General features: G+C 35.5%; 1 protein-coding gene across 39 annotated transcripts in view; it reads left to right on the forward strand.

Moving 5' to 3' along the window:
• Positions 1–12,554, forward strand: part of MAGI2 (membrane associated guanylate kinase, WW and PDZ domain containing 2) — a 1,307,576-nt gene that overhangs the window by 189,952 nt on the left and 1,105,070 nt on the right. The window lies entirely within an intron of this gene.

A 12,554-nucleotide genomic window follows, 5' to 3' on the forward strand; every position in this document is an offset into this window, starting at 1 on the left:
ACATACACATTCAATCTATAGCAGATAGCATACTGCCTTCATACAGTTAAATTATTATTTACGATATTTGTAGATGTTTCAGATAAGATAAAGGATAGGAAAATTAATATTTTTAGAAAAGTACTTTTTGTGATTTATTCCAGTGACTTTCTACTTACAAGACTAGCCTTTTCTGGTTACTTTTTTATATTAATTTCAGTATAGTTAACCTATAGTATTATATTAGTTTCAGGTGTACAATAATATAAGCAATATATATAATATATAATTATTATATATTATATCCACAAATACCTAGAACATTCTAGCAAACCTAGAACCATCTACTTGGACATTGAAGATGTGGCTGGATTTTCCCATTTCCCAAAGTCAATCAAAATGCATATTTTCATTCTTTCCATAACCATTTATTGGGTACCAGTTTGTGCCTGATACTGTTGAGAGGCTGAAAATATAGTAGTGAAAAAAATGGACAAAGTCCCACTTAAAGTGTTTTAGGAATTATAGTAATGATTCATAATATTTTTCAAATAAAATGTTCTAACCCAAAGAAACTATGGGAGAAGTCAGACCAATGACTGGAGAGAGGCCTATTTAAGAATTCAGTTATCTCTCTCTACAGCTGGAGCCCTGAATCTGATACTTGGTCAATTATATTAAACACCAATGTATATGCATCATCCTTTTGATAATAGAAAATTACATTTGTAGAAGTGACCCTTGAGCCATACTTTTCCTCTTTGCTTATTATTTTAAGCTTTGGGATAGTGACTAGTATGAGAAAGGGTCCCAGCTTTTTCTGGACTAGCAGTTGAAGCTCGTGTAAAACTGCTTTTAAGTCAGTTTTTATTTTCCCCTTCTATGCTGATCCCTTGTATGTTAAAGGGTATATTATGGATGCAAATGCTGTACTCTTTATTTTTTGCCATTAATTGCTCTCTCCTATTCTTTTTTCTTGGGAGCATGTAAGGCTTTTATAAGGTAGTTTAAGGGAGATAGAAGACAGGAAGGTGTTGGCTTTGAAAATAAAAGAGGTTTCATGTCAGAAATGGTGTTAGAGATGTTCCTGAAGAAGCTGTGGATAAGCCACATAAACTATAAATTACTTTTCTACTTTTTACATTTCCTATGTTTAACACTAGTCTAGGTTTCAATTTTTATGTTTCGCTTAAAAAAATCATAGCCATGTACTCCCTGCAAAGTCTTGCCTGAAACCTGTAACAAAACTTACAAGAAGTAGAAATAACTCATCCCTGTTTTTCTTGAGCCACATGGACTAGTAAAATTAGCATTCACTGCTAAACCTTTTAAAACAGAGGCTTGTTTCCTGATGTGAGGTGGACAGAGAAGGAAACAGAGGAATCCATTGTTCTCTGAAGATCTGGGGCTCTTCCCCTCTGCTTCAATCTAGAATGACCTAAAAGAGATAGGCATGAATCCTCTCAGACTTTGATATGGCTCTCCTGCCCTTCAAGAAACCCAGACATCGCCTGTACCAGTGCAGCTACAAATAACCACTATAATGTGGCTTGTGATTATGTGCTAGACTTTTCCTGCTGCACTGAATACATTTCATTGTTGGAGGTAGGTTTTTGTGTTGTATTGGCTGATCTCACACAAGACAAGTCTAGGGAACATTTATTATCAGGTTTGTCTATCTTAAGATAGCACACAGAACACCTTTTTCACATTTTGTAATTAAGTTATTGATGAATGCCGGGAAAATTTGGTGTTCTTAATACGGTACTTATGGTACGTAAATTTCCTTGACTCTGATTCTCTTTTCCTTATTTCCTAAGGCAAGATAATCCCGTGAGTATTATTTACAGTGAAGCCACATTGGCACAGATTTACCCCGGTCACATTAAGCACAGATTCTTGTTTACTTCCATATTGCAGATGCCCTTAAATGAGATATAGATGTATCATAGAGAGTGGAACAGCATTTTGTGACAGGGCCTAGAATATTAGAAAAATTGGAAAGATGATGAGTAAGGAGTGAAGTCAAGAGGAAAATTATGATCCAGTCTGTACAGTCTTAAGTTAAAAAAAAAAAAGACAAAAGAAAAAAGAAAACACTGTTAGTAATTTGGACTTGATTTTTTTTTCTATCAAAGATAAAAAGAGATCAAGGTCTCTTTTTTTAACTTACTTGTGGTTTGGAAGCTGGTGGTTGAGAGCTGTAGTTCAAATTAGTATAGGATTAAATGTTTGTTCTCACCAAAAATAAAAATAGACATATACATCAAAGGAAGTAACATCACATTGCATTTATATTTTCATTACTGGAACAAAAATATTATGTGCTGTAGAAAGGGATAAAGAATTAAGAAAATAAAGAGTATATTATGACACAGTCTTGAATATTCCTAACTACGTAGCAAGTTACTTGCCTAGCTTTGCTTCATGTGTGATGTGATTTATTACCACTGAGTGTTTGGCAGGAAGAATTAAATGTTTGCATTTTTATTGCACCATTAAATGTCCCTGCCATGAAGTATATTGAGAGTAGGACAGCACACTTCATGGAGAAAAGAAATCATATTGCAGTGGGTGTATTATCCTTCATCCTCAGATGAGTCATGCAAAACTGACCGCTTCTCATACATTCATTTTTTAAGTTTATGGCCAATTCAACTTTTTTGTGGTTTTGTCCACAACAGCTTAGTGATAATAGATAGCAATATATGGCCGCATGAAAGAACACTCATACTATTTACTGCTAACTTTTCTGGTAGCAGCCATCCTGCATTTGAACCCTGAAATTGGATACTTAACCTACTGTTTAAATATTGACCATTTAAGTGCAAAAATAAAGGTTTCTCAAAGTGTCTACTTTATCTCAGTATAATTTTATTTCTCTGCAGCTAACTTAGTTACTGAAAAACATTCCTAATATTGTTTGAATCTTAAAAACAAAACAAACATTATGAAATAATTGGCTTATGGTTGCTAGCAAATTAAATAAGTGCTAATTAAAATTAGTATTAAAAATTTTCATGCATGCACAGTATGACATGAATATTTTATTCAACTAATCTTTTAAAAAGTATGTTCTAATTATCTATTTTAAAACTAAAATGAAATGTCACTATAATACTATTAGCTAGGAGCAGATTGAAGGTAAAGGAAATTCTGTCCATTAATGGCTCCATCCATTAATCTTTGGCTACTGAAATAGGAAGGAAGGAAAGAAGGGAGACAGGAGCATAGGTAAGGAAAGGGAAGGGAATCAGTGATCAAGATAGCTCAGCCTTTTTCTTTTCAGTGTTTATTTATTTATTTATTTTATTTCAGAGATTTATTTATTTATTTTAGAGAGTTAGGGAGAAGGGAGGGGCAGAGGGAAAGTGAAAGAGTTATAAGCAGATTCTGTGATGAGCCTGGAGCCTGATGCAGGGCTCAGTCTCACGACCCTGAGATGATGACCTGAGCCAAAATCAAGAGTTGGATGCTTAACTGACTGAGCCACCAAGTCACCTCTATTTTTATTTTATTTTAAGTTCATATTTATTCCAAAGATTTAGACCTCATGATAATTTTCATTATAAGTATTATGACCCTGATAGTTTATGAGTGATCATTATAAATAGGTGGGATTACATATTTTAGAAAATGAAATTATGGAGCCATTACATCATCTGCATGTGATGGGTATTGAGATGCATAAACATTCCATTTCAAAGCTGTGATAGCTCTGGTCACCATCCAACATTCTATAATGGAAGGACTACTGATGTAGTGATTGGGGAAGGTGACTATCACGGTGGTATAATCATCGCAGTATACGTGCCTTCCTTAGGTTTTGCCTGCTGACACAAATACATTCTCATTTTTTTATTTACCTGAGAGACCATGTAAGTTTTAGATTTTGAATTTATAATCTCAGGGCAACATGCATTTCCATTTTTCTCTTAATTTTTCTTTTGATTGATAAACATCATTTCTGTGGCCTAATGCCTAAAAACAGAACAGGCAATGAATCAGAATAACAGCTCTACCAGAATAAAAGTGGTTATGGAAATCTCACCCCTCAGGTGACATTCTATACAAAGAGCAGCCAAGTGCCTCAAATTCTGTTGGGATATAATTATCTCATAATAACTATTTTCCCAACAGCATTGCATCACAATCAGGCCATAAAATGTGTTTTTGTGTCTCAGGAAAGAAGATAGAGTAAGCAATTTGGAATATTACAAACAGGCTCAGTTGAGCTGTTTAATTTGCATGGATTATCTTCATCCTATAAACGTCTCTTTGACCAATGAGAGTTCTCAGTTGCCTTAGTCCAGAGAGCATTATAATTTTATATGCACACATTTGCATAAATTGAGATTAAAAAGTTGCTCAAAATATAATAAAAGCAAAAGAACTATTAAAACATTAACTGCTGTAAATAATATATTTTATAACTTTTGAGATGTTTTATTCTCCACTATTTAGCATGTATCTAACAGATATTTTACCAGCAAAGATATGCAAAATAAATCAGACAGGAACAACCTCATAATTATATCTGTATAAATGTTTTAAAGGATTGTATTATAATTAAACTATGTGGTAGTAACTTTATTATGCTATTTCTAATATGCAAACAAACTTTATACAATAGTCATAGACTTGAGTTAAATCAAGTACGTTCTATAATTTCCGCATCTGTTTTAGAAGCCAATAAAGTTCTAAACATAATTTTAGTCCATGTAACAAACATTTGTTAGTTCTTATATTTCACTGAGTTTCTGGGAATATAAAGATGAATAAGACTTTGTTTTTTCCCTTAAGGAGCTTGTGGTGCAATGTCAGTGGTACTGTATTGTTATGCATCGGAAGAAACAGATACTAGCACAGGGGATAGAAAAGCACAGAGGAGGAGCCCATAGCCTAGCTTGGGAGTTGAGGGATCATTTCTTGCAGGAGATTGACGCTTAAGGCTTAGATTTAAAGAGTGGGCAAGTATTGTCTAAAAACGAACAACATTATTCAAAAAGTAAAAGAAGTGTTGGACAAACGTGAAAGATACATGAGTTTTTAATGTTAGGTCTATTAAGGTATAAATTATATATAGTAAAGTCCATTCCTTTTAGGCATTCAGTTCTAAGAATTTAGACAGTGGCATTCAGTCATGTAACTAATAAATAGTTATATCAAAATATAGAACATTTCTGGGGCATCTGGGTGGCTCAGTTGGTGTAGCATCTGCCTTTGGCTCAGGTCATGATTTCCAGGTCTGGGATCGAGCCCACTTCAGGCTCCTTGCTCAGCAGGGAGTCTGCTTCTCTCTCTCTCTCTCTCTCTCTCTCTCTCTCTCTCTCCTCTGCCTTCACCACCACTCTTTTTCTGTCTCTCAAAGAAATCAATAAAATCTTTAAAAAACAAACAAAATATAGAACATTTCTGTCATCAGATAAATTTCCCTTTTGTCCCTTTGTAGTCAGTCCCTTACCCCTATCCCAAGCCTGGGTAACCACTGATCTCTTTCTGTCTCTATAATTTTGCCTTTTTCTAGAATATCATATCAATGGGGTTATATAGTACATAGTCTATTGGATCAATCTTCTTTCACTCAGTGTATTTGAGAGCCATCCATTGTTGGATGTATTTGTAGTTTATTCTCTTTTTGCTGCATCATATTTCCACTGCATGGATTTACCGTGCTTGTCAATTCATATTCCAGTTGATGGCTGCTTGGGTAGTTTCCAATTTTTAAAAGATTATGAGTAAAACAGCTATAAACATTTGTGTACCAACTTTTGTGTGGATATATGTTGTTTTCACTTCTCTTGGATAAATATCTAGGAGTGAAGCTGTTGGGTTATATGTGGACTATTTGGATGCAGTTGGCAGAAGTGTGAAACTGCGTAGCATGAGTTACCCACAATTTGCCATTACTGTGGCAAGGTAAGAGAAAGGAAGAAACAGAGAGAGTGGGGAAAGATCAGATTGATCAGTACTTTTTATTTCATGCTGAGAAACTCAGGTTGTATTACCAAAGCAATGGAGACGTTTTAAGCAGTGATGTTGTATGCTCCTATTTTCATTTTATCTAAGATATCAGAGTGAAGCTTGGACTGGTTAGTGGATGCATTGGAGTAAAGATGAAGCTAGCATCAACGAAGCATTTTAGTATTCTATTATTAATTTGGTTCCTATAATAGGACCTATTCCTGGCCATTTTCCATTAGAAAACAAAAATATCATACATACTCAGGACTTCCAATGTCACAATTCCAGGATACTATGCAGTTGGGAAAACATGTTTACTGATAACACTCTCAGAGGAATTAAATAGCTCCCTAGGAACATGGTCTGAACTAAGTGGATTTCACTAGGAAGAAGAGATTTCACTACGCAGAACTAAGCAGGTGCTTTCTTAAGACTGCCAAGCACTGGCACTTTAATACTTCTACCAACCCTATGGGGTAGATGCCATTATCATCTGCATTTGTTAAAATGAGAAAAGCAGAGATTTTGAAATCAAGCTGTGTGGATACCAGAGCTACCACTTATTACCATGGCAATCATATTGCTGTAATAATCTATGATAAATTGTGTAGCCTCTGTGAACTCAAATTCCTTGTCGGTAAACTGGGGATCATGATATCTACATCATAGAATTATAGGAAGATTGAATGAAACAATAGATAAAATGTCCTTAAGTACTGCTCATAGTCATTAAATGTTTCCTCCCCAGAGTTACCCTATACCTCTCTTTAGATATATACAATGAAATGTTAATTGCTAATTTGGAGATTAAGTTTGAGTAATTAAAAAGCAAAGAAAAATCAAGCATTCAAATTAATTCCAAAGATTATTAATGAACATCTCATAATACTTTAAAAAATCTATTTAAAAACAATATAAATGGGGCACCTGGGTGGCTCAGTCAGTTAAGCATCTGCCTTCAGCTCAGGTTGTGATCCCAGGGTCCTGGGATCAAGCCCTACATGAGATTCCCTGTTCATCAGAGTGTCTGCTTCTCCCTCTTCTTTGGCTTCTGCCACCCCTGCTCATGCTCTGTCTATCTGTCTCTCTCTCTCAACTAATTAAATAAAATCTTGTAAAAAAAACCCCACATAACTGAGAACCAGGTACCTTTGTCTGTTTTTTTCCTTCATTTGTTTTGATGAAAATCAAATGAGATAATTTACATGAAAATGTGGATCACAGACACATTTAAATCCTCATTTATGGATTTCCTTTCTTGTGGGAATAATTATAGTAAAATATTTTTTCATTAGTAGTGAGACTGGGACATTTACTCTGACAAAATCTTTAGTAAAGACAAGTTTGGAATATTTAAAGGACTACCATGTGTTAGGAAGAATAATCTTGTTTTATATATTTTCCAACACCAGAATAGACCATTAAATAGATGTTGAAGGAGATAGTTTTGAGAGAAAGATAAAATGGACCTGTAATCATCAGAGTTGTCCAGTGGAAGGGACTGGTTTTCATTTTGCAGAATAGAACTGCCTGTCAGGAATGATTTAAAATAAATTATTGCATTGCAAGAAGAGGTTAAACTAGGTGTCCTAATGAAATCTTCTGTAATATAACCTGTCATACTTGGCCTTTCCAGCTGTATGACTCAATGAATATCTACTTTTACTTCCCCAGAGTTTATAAATACTTTAACATCATAATGCTTCTTTTGAAAACCATTCCGACCTTTCAGATATTTATTGGTTTCATATTGCTAAATTGTGCATTTCAAGTAATGTTGACCCTTAGGTTACTAACATACTTTTTAGATGACTGAAGGGCTCATTAAATTCCATTTTTTAGAGAAATAAATTGCTTCATGCCAGAATAGATCTTGTTGTTCAATATGAGGTTATAAAAGGACTGTGCCTTTTCCTGTAGATATTAATTTATTTGGTATGCATGTCCTCAAGTGAACTGTCTTTGGAACAAGACTACATGGTTTTTGCATGTTGCAGTTGGTAGCTTTGATGCATTCACAGGGTCATATTACTCTCTCACAAAGAGTGGGTGAGCCATTTTAAATACAATAGTTGTCCTTATTCTCATCAGTAGGACTTAGGCATAGATTCTGTTTTTAATTTTGAACATTGGGGGAAAATGTACTTGATATAGAATCACTAGTCTTCCTTTATTTCTCACATACTGCCAAGTGGATTTTTTTCCTTTGAAGAAATTCTTTATCAATTCATCCCTTGTATTTCCACTGCTATTAATCCAATCCAGACCTTCTCTATTTCATCCCTAGACTCTTACCTTTGCCTTACCCATTGTGATGTTCTAAAACTGCTACAGAATTAAGTTTCATAAAATACCTATTTATAGAACACCATGCATTAAGCTTTCAATGACTCATCATTACCCATAGAGAAAAAAAATCAAATAAAAAATATTATTATCCTTGAACTTAAGCCTTCCACAATATGATTGTGCCTGCCCAAACAATTTCCTTTTAGGTACCAACTCTCAGCCCCTTCTGTGCTAAACTCACCCCTAGCAACTCATCTGGCTTCATGATCCAACTATACAAATATTATCTGTGCTTCAGAAAGCAATTCAGTTCTATTCTTTCCACAAAGCTTTCTCTGAGAATACTTGGCCACATTGTTCTGCTCTCCTGTGGTGTTTATCGCCCATGCCATCGGAAAACAACAAGAAAGCTAGACTTGGGGAAAAAAAAGTACGGATTGACTATACCCATATCTCTTAAGATGAAAAAACAGAGACCTGGGATCTTTGAATGCAGCACAATGCTTTTTCTTCTAATTTCCTTCATTGTTGATTAGTCTTGAGTAGCTATGTTGTCTGCTGGCAGTGTAACCTAATGAATGATATTTTGTCACCCTGATTTGGTTTTCCAAATTATCATTTGGAAACCCTGATTTGGTTTTCCAAATTATCATTGGATTTGAATTTGATTTAATATTATCAGTATTTTTCTAGATTATTTGTGATAATCTGTACCATGAAAAATAGACACTCGATGCATCATGTCCAAAAATCATTTCTTATCCATCACAGAAGAATGTGATAAAATTTGCTCTAAGTTGGAAGACACAAAGAGATGGAAAAATATTCCATGCTCATGGATTGGCAGAATTAATATTGTGAAAATGTCAGTGTTACCCAGGGCAATTTACATGTTTAATGCAATCCCTATCAAAATACCATGGACTTTCTTCAGAGAGAACAAATTATTTTAAGATTTGTGTGGAATCAGAAAAGACCCCGAATAGCCAGGGGAATTTTAAAAAAGAAAACCATATCTGGGGGCATCACAATGCCAGATTTCAGGTTGTACTACAAAGCTGTGGTCATCAAGACAGTGTGGTACTGGCACATAGATCAATGGAACAGAATAGAGAACCCAGAAGTGGACCCTCAACTTTATGGTCAACTAATATTCGACAAAGGAGGAAAGACTATCCACTGGAAGAAAGACAGTCTCTTCAATAAATGGTGCTGGGAAAATTGGACATCCACATGCAGAAGAATGAAACTAGACCACTCTCTTGTACCAGACATGAAGATAAACTCAAAATGGATGAAAGATCTAAATGTGAGACAAGATTCCATCAAAATCCTAGAGGAGAACACAGGCAACACCCTTTTTGAACTTGGCCACAGTAACTTGCAAGATACATCCACAAAGGCAAAAGAAACAAAAGCAAAAATGAACTATTGGGACTTCATCAAGATAAGAAGCTTTTGCACAGCAAAGGATACAGTCAACAAAACTAAAAGACAACCTACAGAATGGGAGGAGATATTTGCAAATGATGTATCAGATAAAGGGCTAGTTTCCAAGATCTAGAAAGAACTTATTAAACTCAACAGCAAAGAAACAAAGAATCCAATCATGAAATGGGCAAAAGACATGAACAGAAATATCACAGAGGAAGACATAGACATGGCCAACACGCACATGAGAAAATGCTCTGCATCACTTGCCATCAGAGAAATACAAATCAAAACCACAATGAGATCCCACCTCACACCAGTGAGAATGGGGAAAATTAACAAGGCAGGAAACCACAAATGTTGGAGAGTATGTGGAGAAAAGGGAGCCCCTCTTCCACTGTTGGTGGGAATGTGAACTGGTGCAGCCACTCTGGAAAACTGTGTGGAGGTTCCTCAAAGAGTTAAAAATAGACCTGCCCTACGACCCAGCAATTGCACTGTTGGGGATTTACCCCAAAGATATAGATGCAATGAAACGCCGGGACACCTGCACCCCGATGTTTCTAGCAGCAATGTCCACAATAGCCAAACTGTGGAAGGAGCCTCGGTGTCCATCGAAAGATGAATGGATAAAGAAGATGTGGTCTATGTATACAATGGAATATTCCTCAGCCATTAGAAATGACAAATACCCACCATTTGCTTCGATGTGGATGGAACTGGAGGGTATTATGCTGAGTGAAATGTGTCAATTGGAGAAGGACAAACTTTATATGTTCTCATTCATTTGGGTAATATAAATAATAGTGAAAGGGAATAGAAGGGAAGGGAGAAGAAATGGGTAGGAAATATCAGAGAGGGAGACAGAACATGGAAGACTCATAACTCTGGGAAACGAACTAGGGGTGGTGGAAGGGAGGAGGGCGGGGGGTGGGGGTGAATGGGTGATGGACACTGAGGGGGGCACTTGACGGGATGAGCACTGGGTGTTATTCTGTATGTTGGCAAATTGAACACCAATAAAAAATAAATTTAAAATAAATAAATAAATAAATAAATAGAAAAAAATTTGCTCTAAGTTAATTTTAGACATCACATTAGTTTTCCCAGCCTGCTATTACCATGTAAGTTGACGTAATGCTGCAGCCTTGTCATATCCTGCCCCTTGAAGCAAGTACCAGTCCTAGGAGGGGCAGAGGGACTACTGTTTACATTACTGCCTACCTGAAAGTTGAAAATAGGGCACCAAGTCTACACTTACAATGTTTCTAATGTCCTTTCCTGTCAAAGCATCTTGGGCAGATATTCTTTGAGGAGAAAATGAAGGACGACATGACATATGTGACATGGTTCAGGATCCATTTAATCCAGAAAATTAAAAACTCAGTGTGAGAAATGGGAATAACTCAGTGAAGTGTTACTAAGCTTTCTTCTGGAAGGTAACCTAGAGATTTAACTATTTAGATGTATATTATTTTTATATTGTGTGCTGTGTGTCTATGTGTGTGTGTTCGCTGGTTAGGAGGCTTCACTTATGAAGACTATGTGTTTTAAATAATATAAACATGAGTTTCAGAAGAACTGATCACAGTGAGTTGCTACGTTCCATTTAGAGCAAGTATTTAATTTCAGAATAATATGACATTTAAATAAACTTACTTAATCTTGAAGGATTTTTTAAAATCTTTTCTTTACCTCTTGCCCTCTTGCATGATTCTTGCTTTGTTTTCTCTTTCTTTCTCTTTCTTTCTTTCTCTTTCTTTCTTTCTTTCTTTCTTTCTTTCTTTCTTCTTTCTTTCTTTCTTCTTTCTTTTCTTTCTTTTTTTCTTTCTTTCCTTCTTTCTTTTTCCTTCTTTCTTTCTTTTCTTTCTCTTTCTTTCTTTCTTTTTCTTTCTTTCGCTTTCTTTCTTCCTTTTGTGTGTGTAACTGGTTTTCTCATTTCCTTTTAACACCGTATGACAGTAAGGGGATAGTAAATTTTAAAGATTTATGTAAAGAAATTTGAGAGTCTATGATGAAAGACTGAGTATCTCTTCATATTTTTCACTTTATCATTATAAATATGACCTTCATTATCAAAACCATTCATTATAATCAGTTGCCAGTTTCGCTCAAGAAACTAGAAATGTTCTTAAGTCATGTAGTTCCTGCCCCAAATTGCCCTTGATGTAAAGTGACAACAATGACAACAGAAATGTACAGCTGTGCATTATCCACCATAAACCCTTCACTGTCTCTGGTTTCTTGCTGCACACCTGTCTCATAGGGGTGTTGTATCAAGTGAAATAACATAGCACAGGGCTTGGCAGATGGCAGGTACTTCATAAATGTCACCTCTCCCTGGGTGTAAGTGGTGCAATACTTTTTAATAACCCACATTTCTCATAAAGAGTCATGCATAGAAATTGTTTTCTAATTTAGAAGTGATAAGTCCACTTCTATGAGAAGTTATAGAAATTATTCATGATTACAAAGGCGCCATTTCATGATTTTAGAAATGTGCTATGGCTCTCTGTATTTAATGCTTAGACAAGTAGAATAAGGAGAAGATCAACTTTCTTTATTTTTAAAGATTATTTATTTATTTATAATTTAAGGAGAGAGTGTGTGAGGAGGGGAAGGACAGAGGGAAAAGGAGAGATAATCCCAAGCAGACTCCATGCTGAGCGATGAGCCTCTCTTGAGGTTGGCTCCCATGACCCCAAGATCGTGTCCTGAGCTAAAAATCAAGAGTCCGATGCTTGAACAACTGAGCCACCCAGGTTCTCTGGGGGGAAAAGGCTTTTGTTCACTTTACCCTCCTCCTTTTACCCCCCCCCAAAGAAAAACCCTACAAGCCAAAGAAAGTTTACAAAATTAATTCTTGTTTCTTAGAATTCATGTTTAACAGG

The sequence above is a fragment of the Vulpes vulpes genome, chromosome 5 (assembly GCF_048418805.1).
Source record: "Vulpes vulpes isolate BD-2025 chromosome 5, VulVul3, whole genome shotgun sequence".
Lineage (NCBI taxonomy): Eukaryota > Metazoa > Chordata > Mammalia > Carnivora > Canidae > Vulpes > Vulpes vulpes.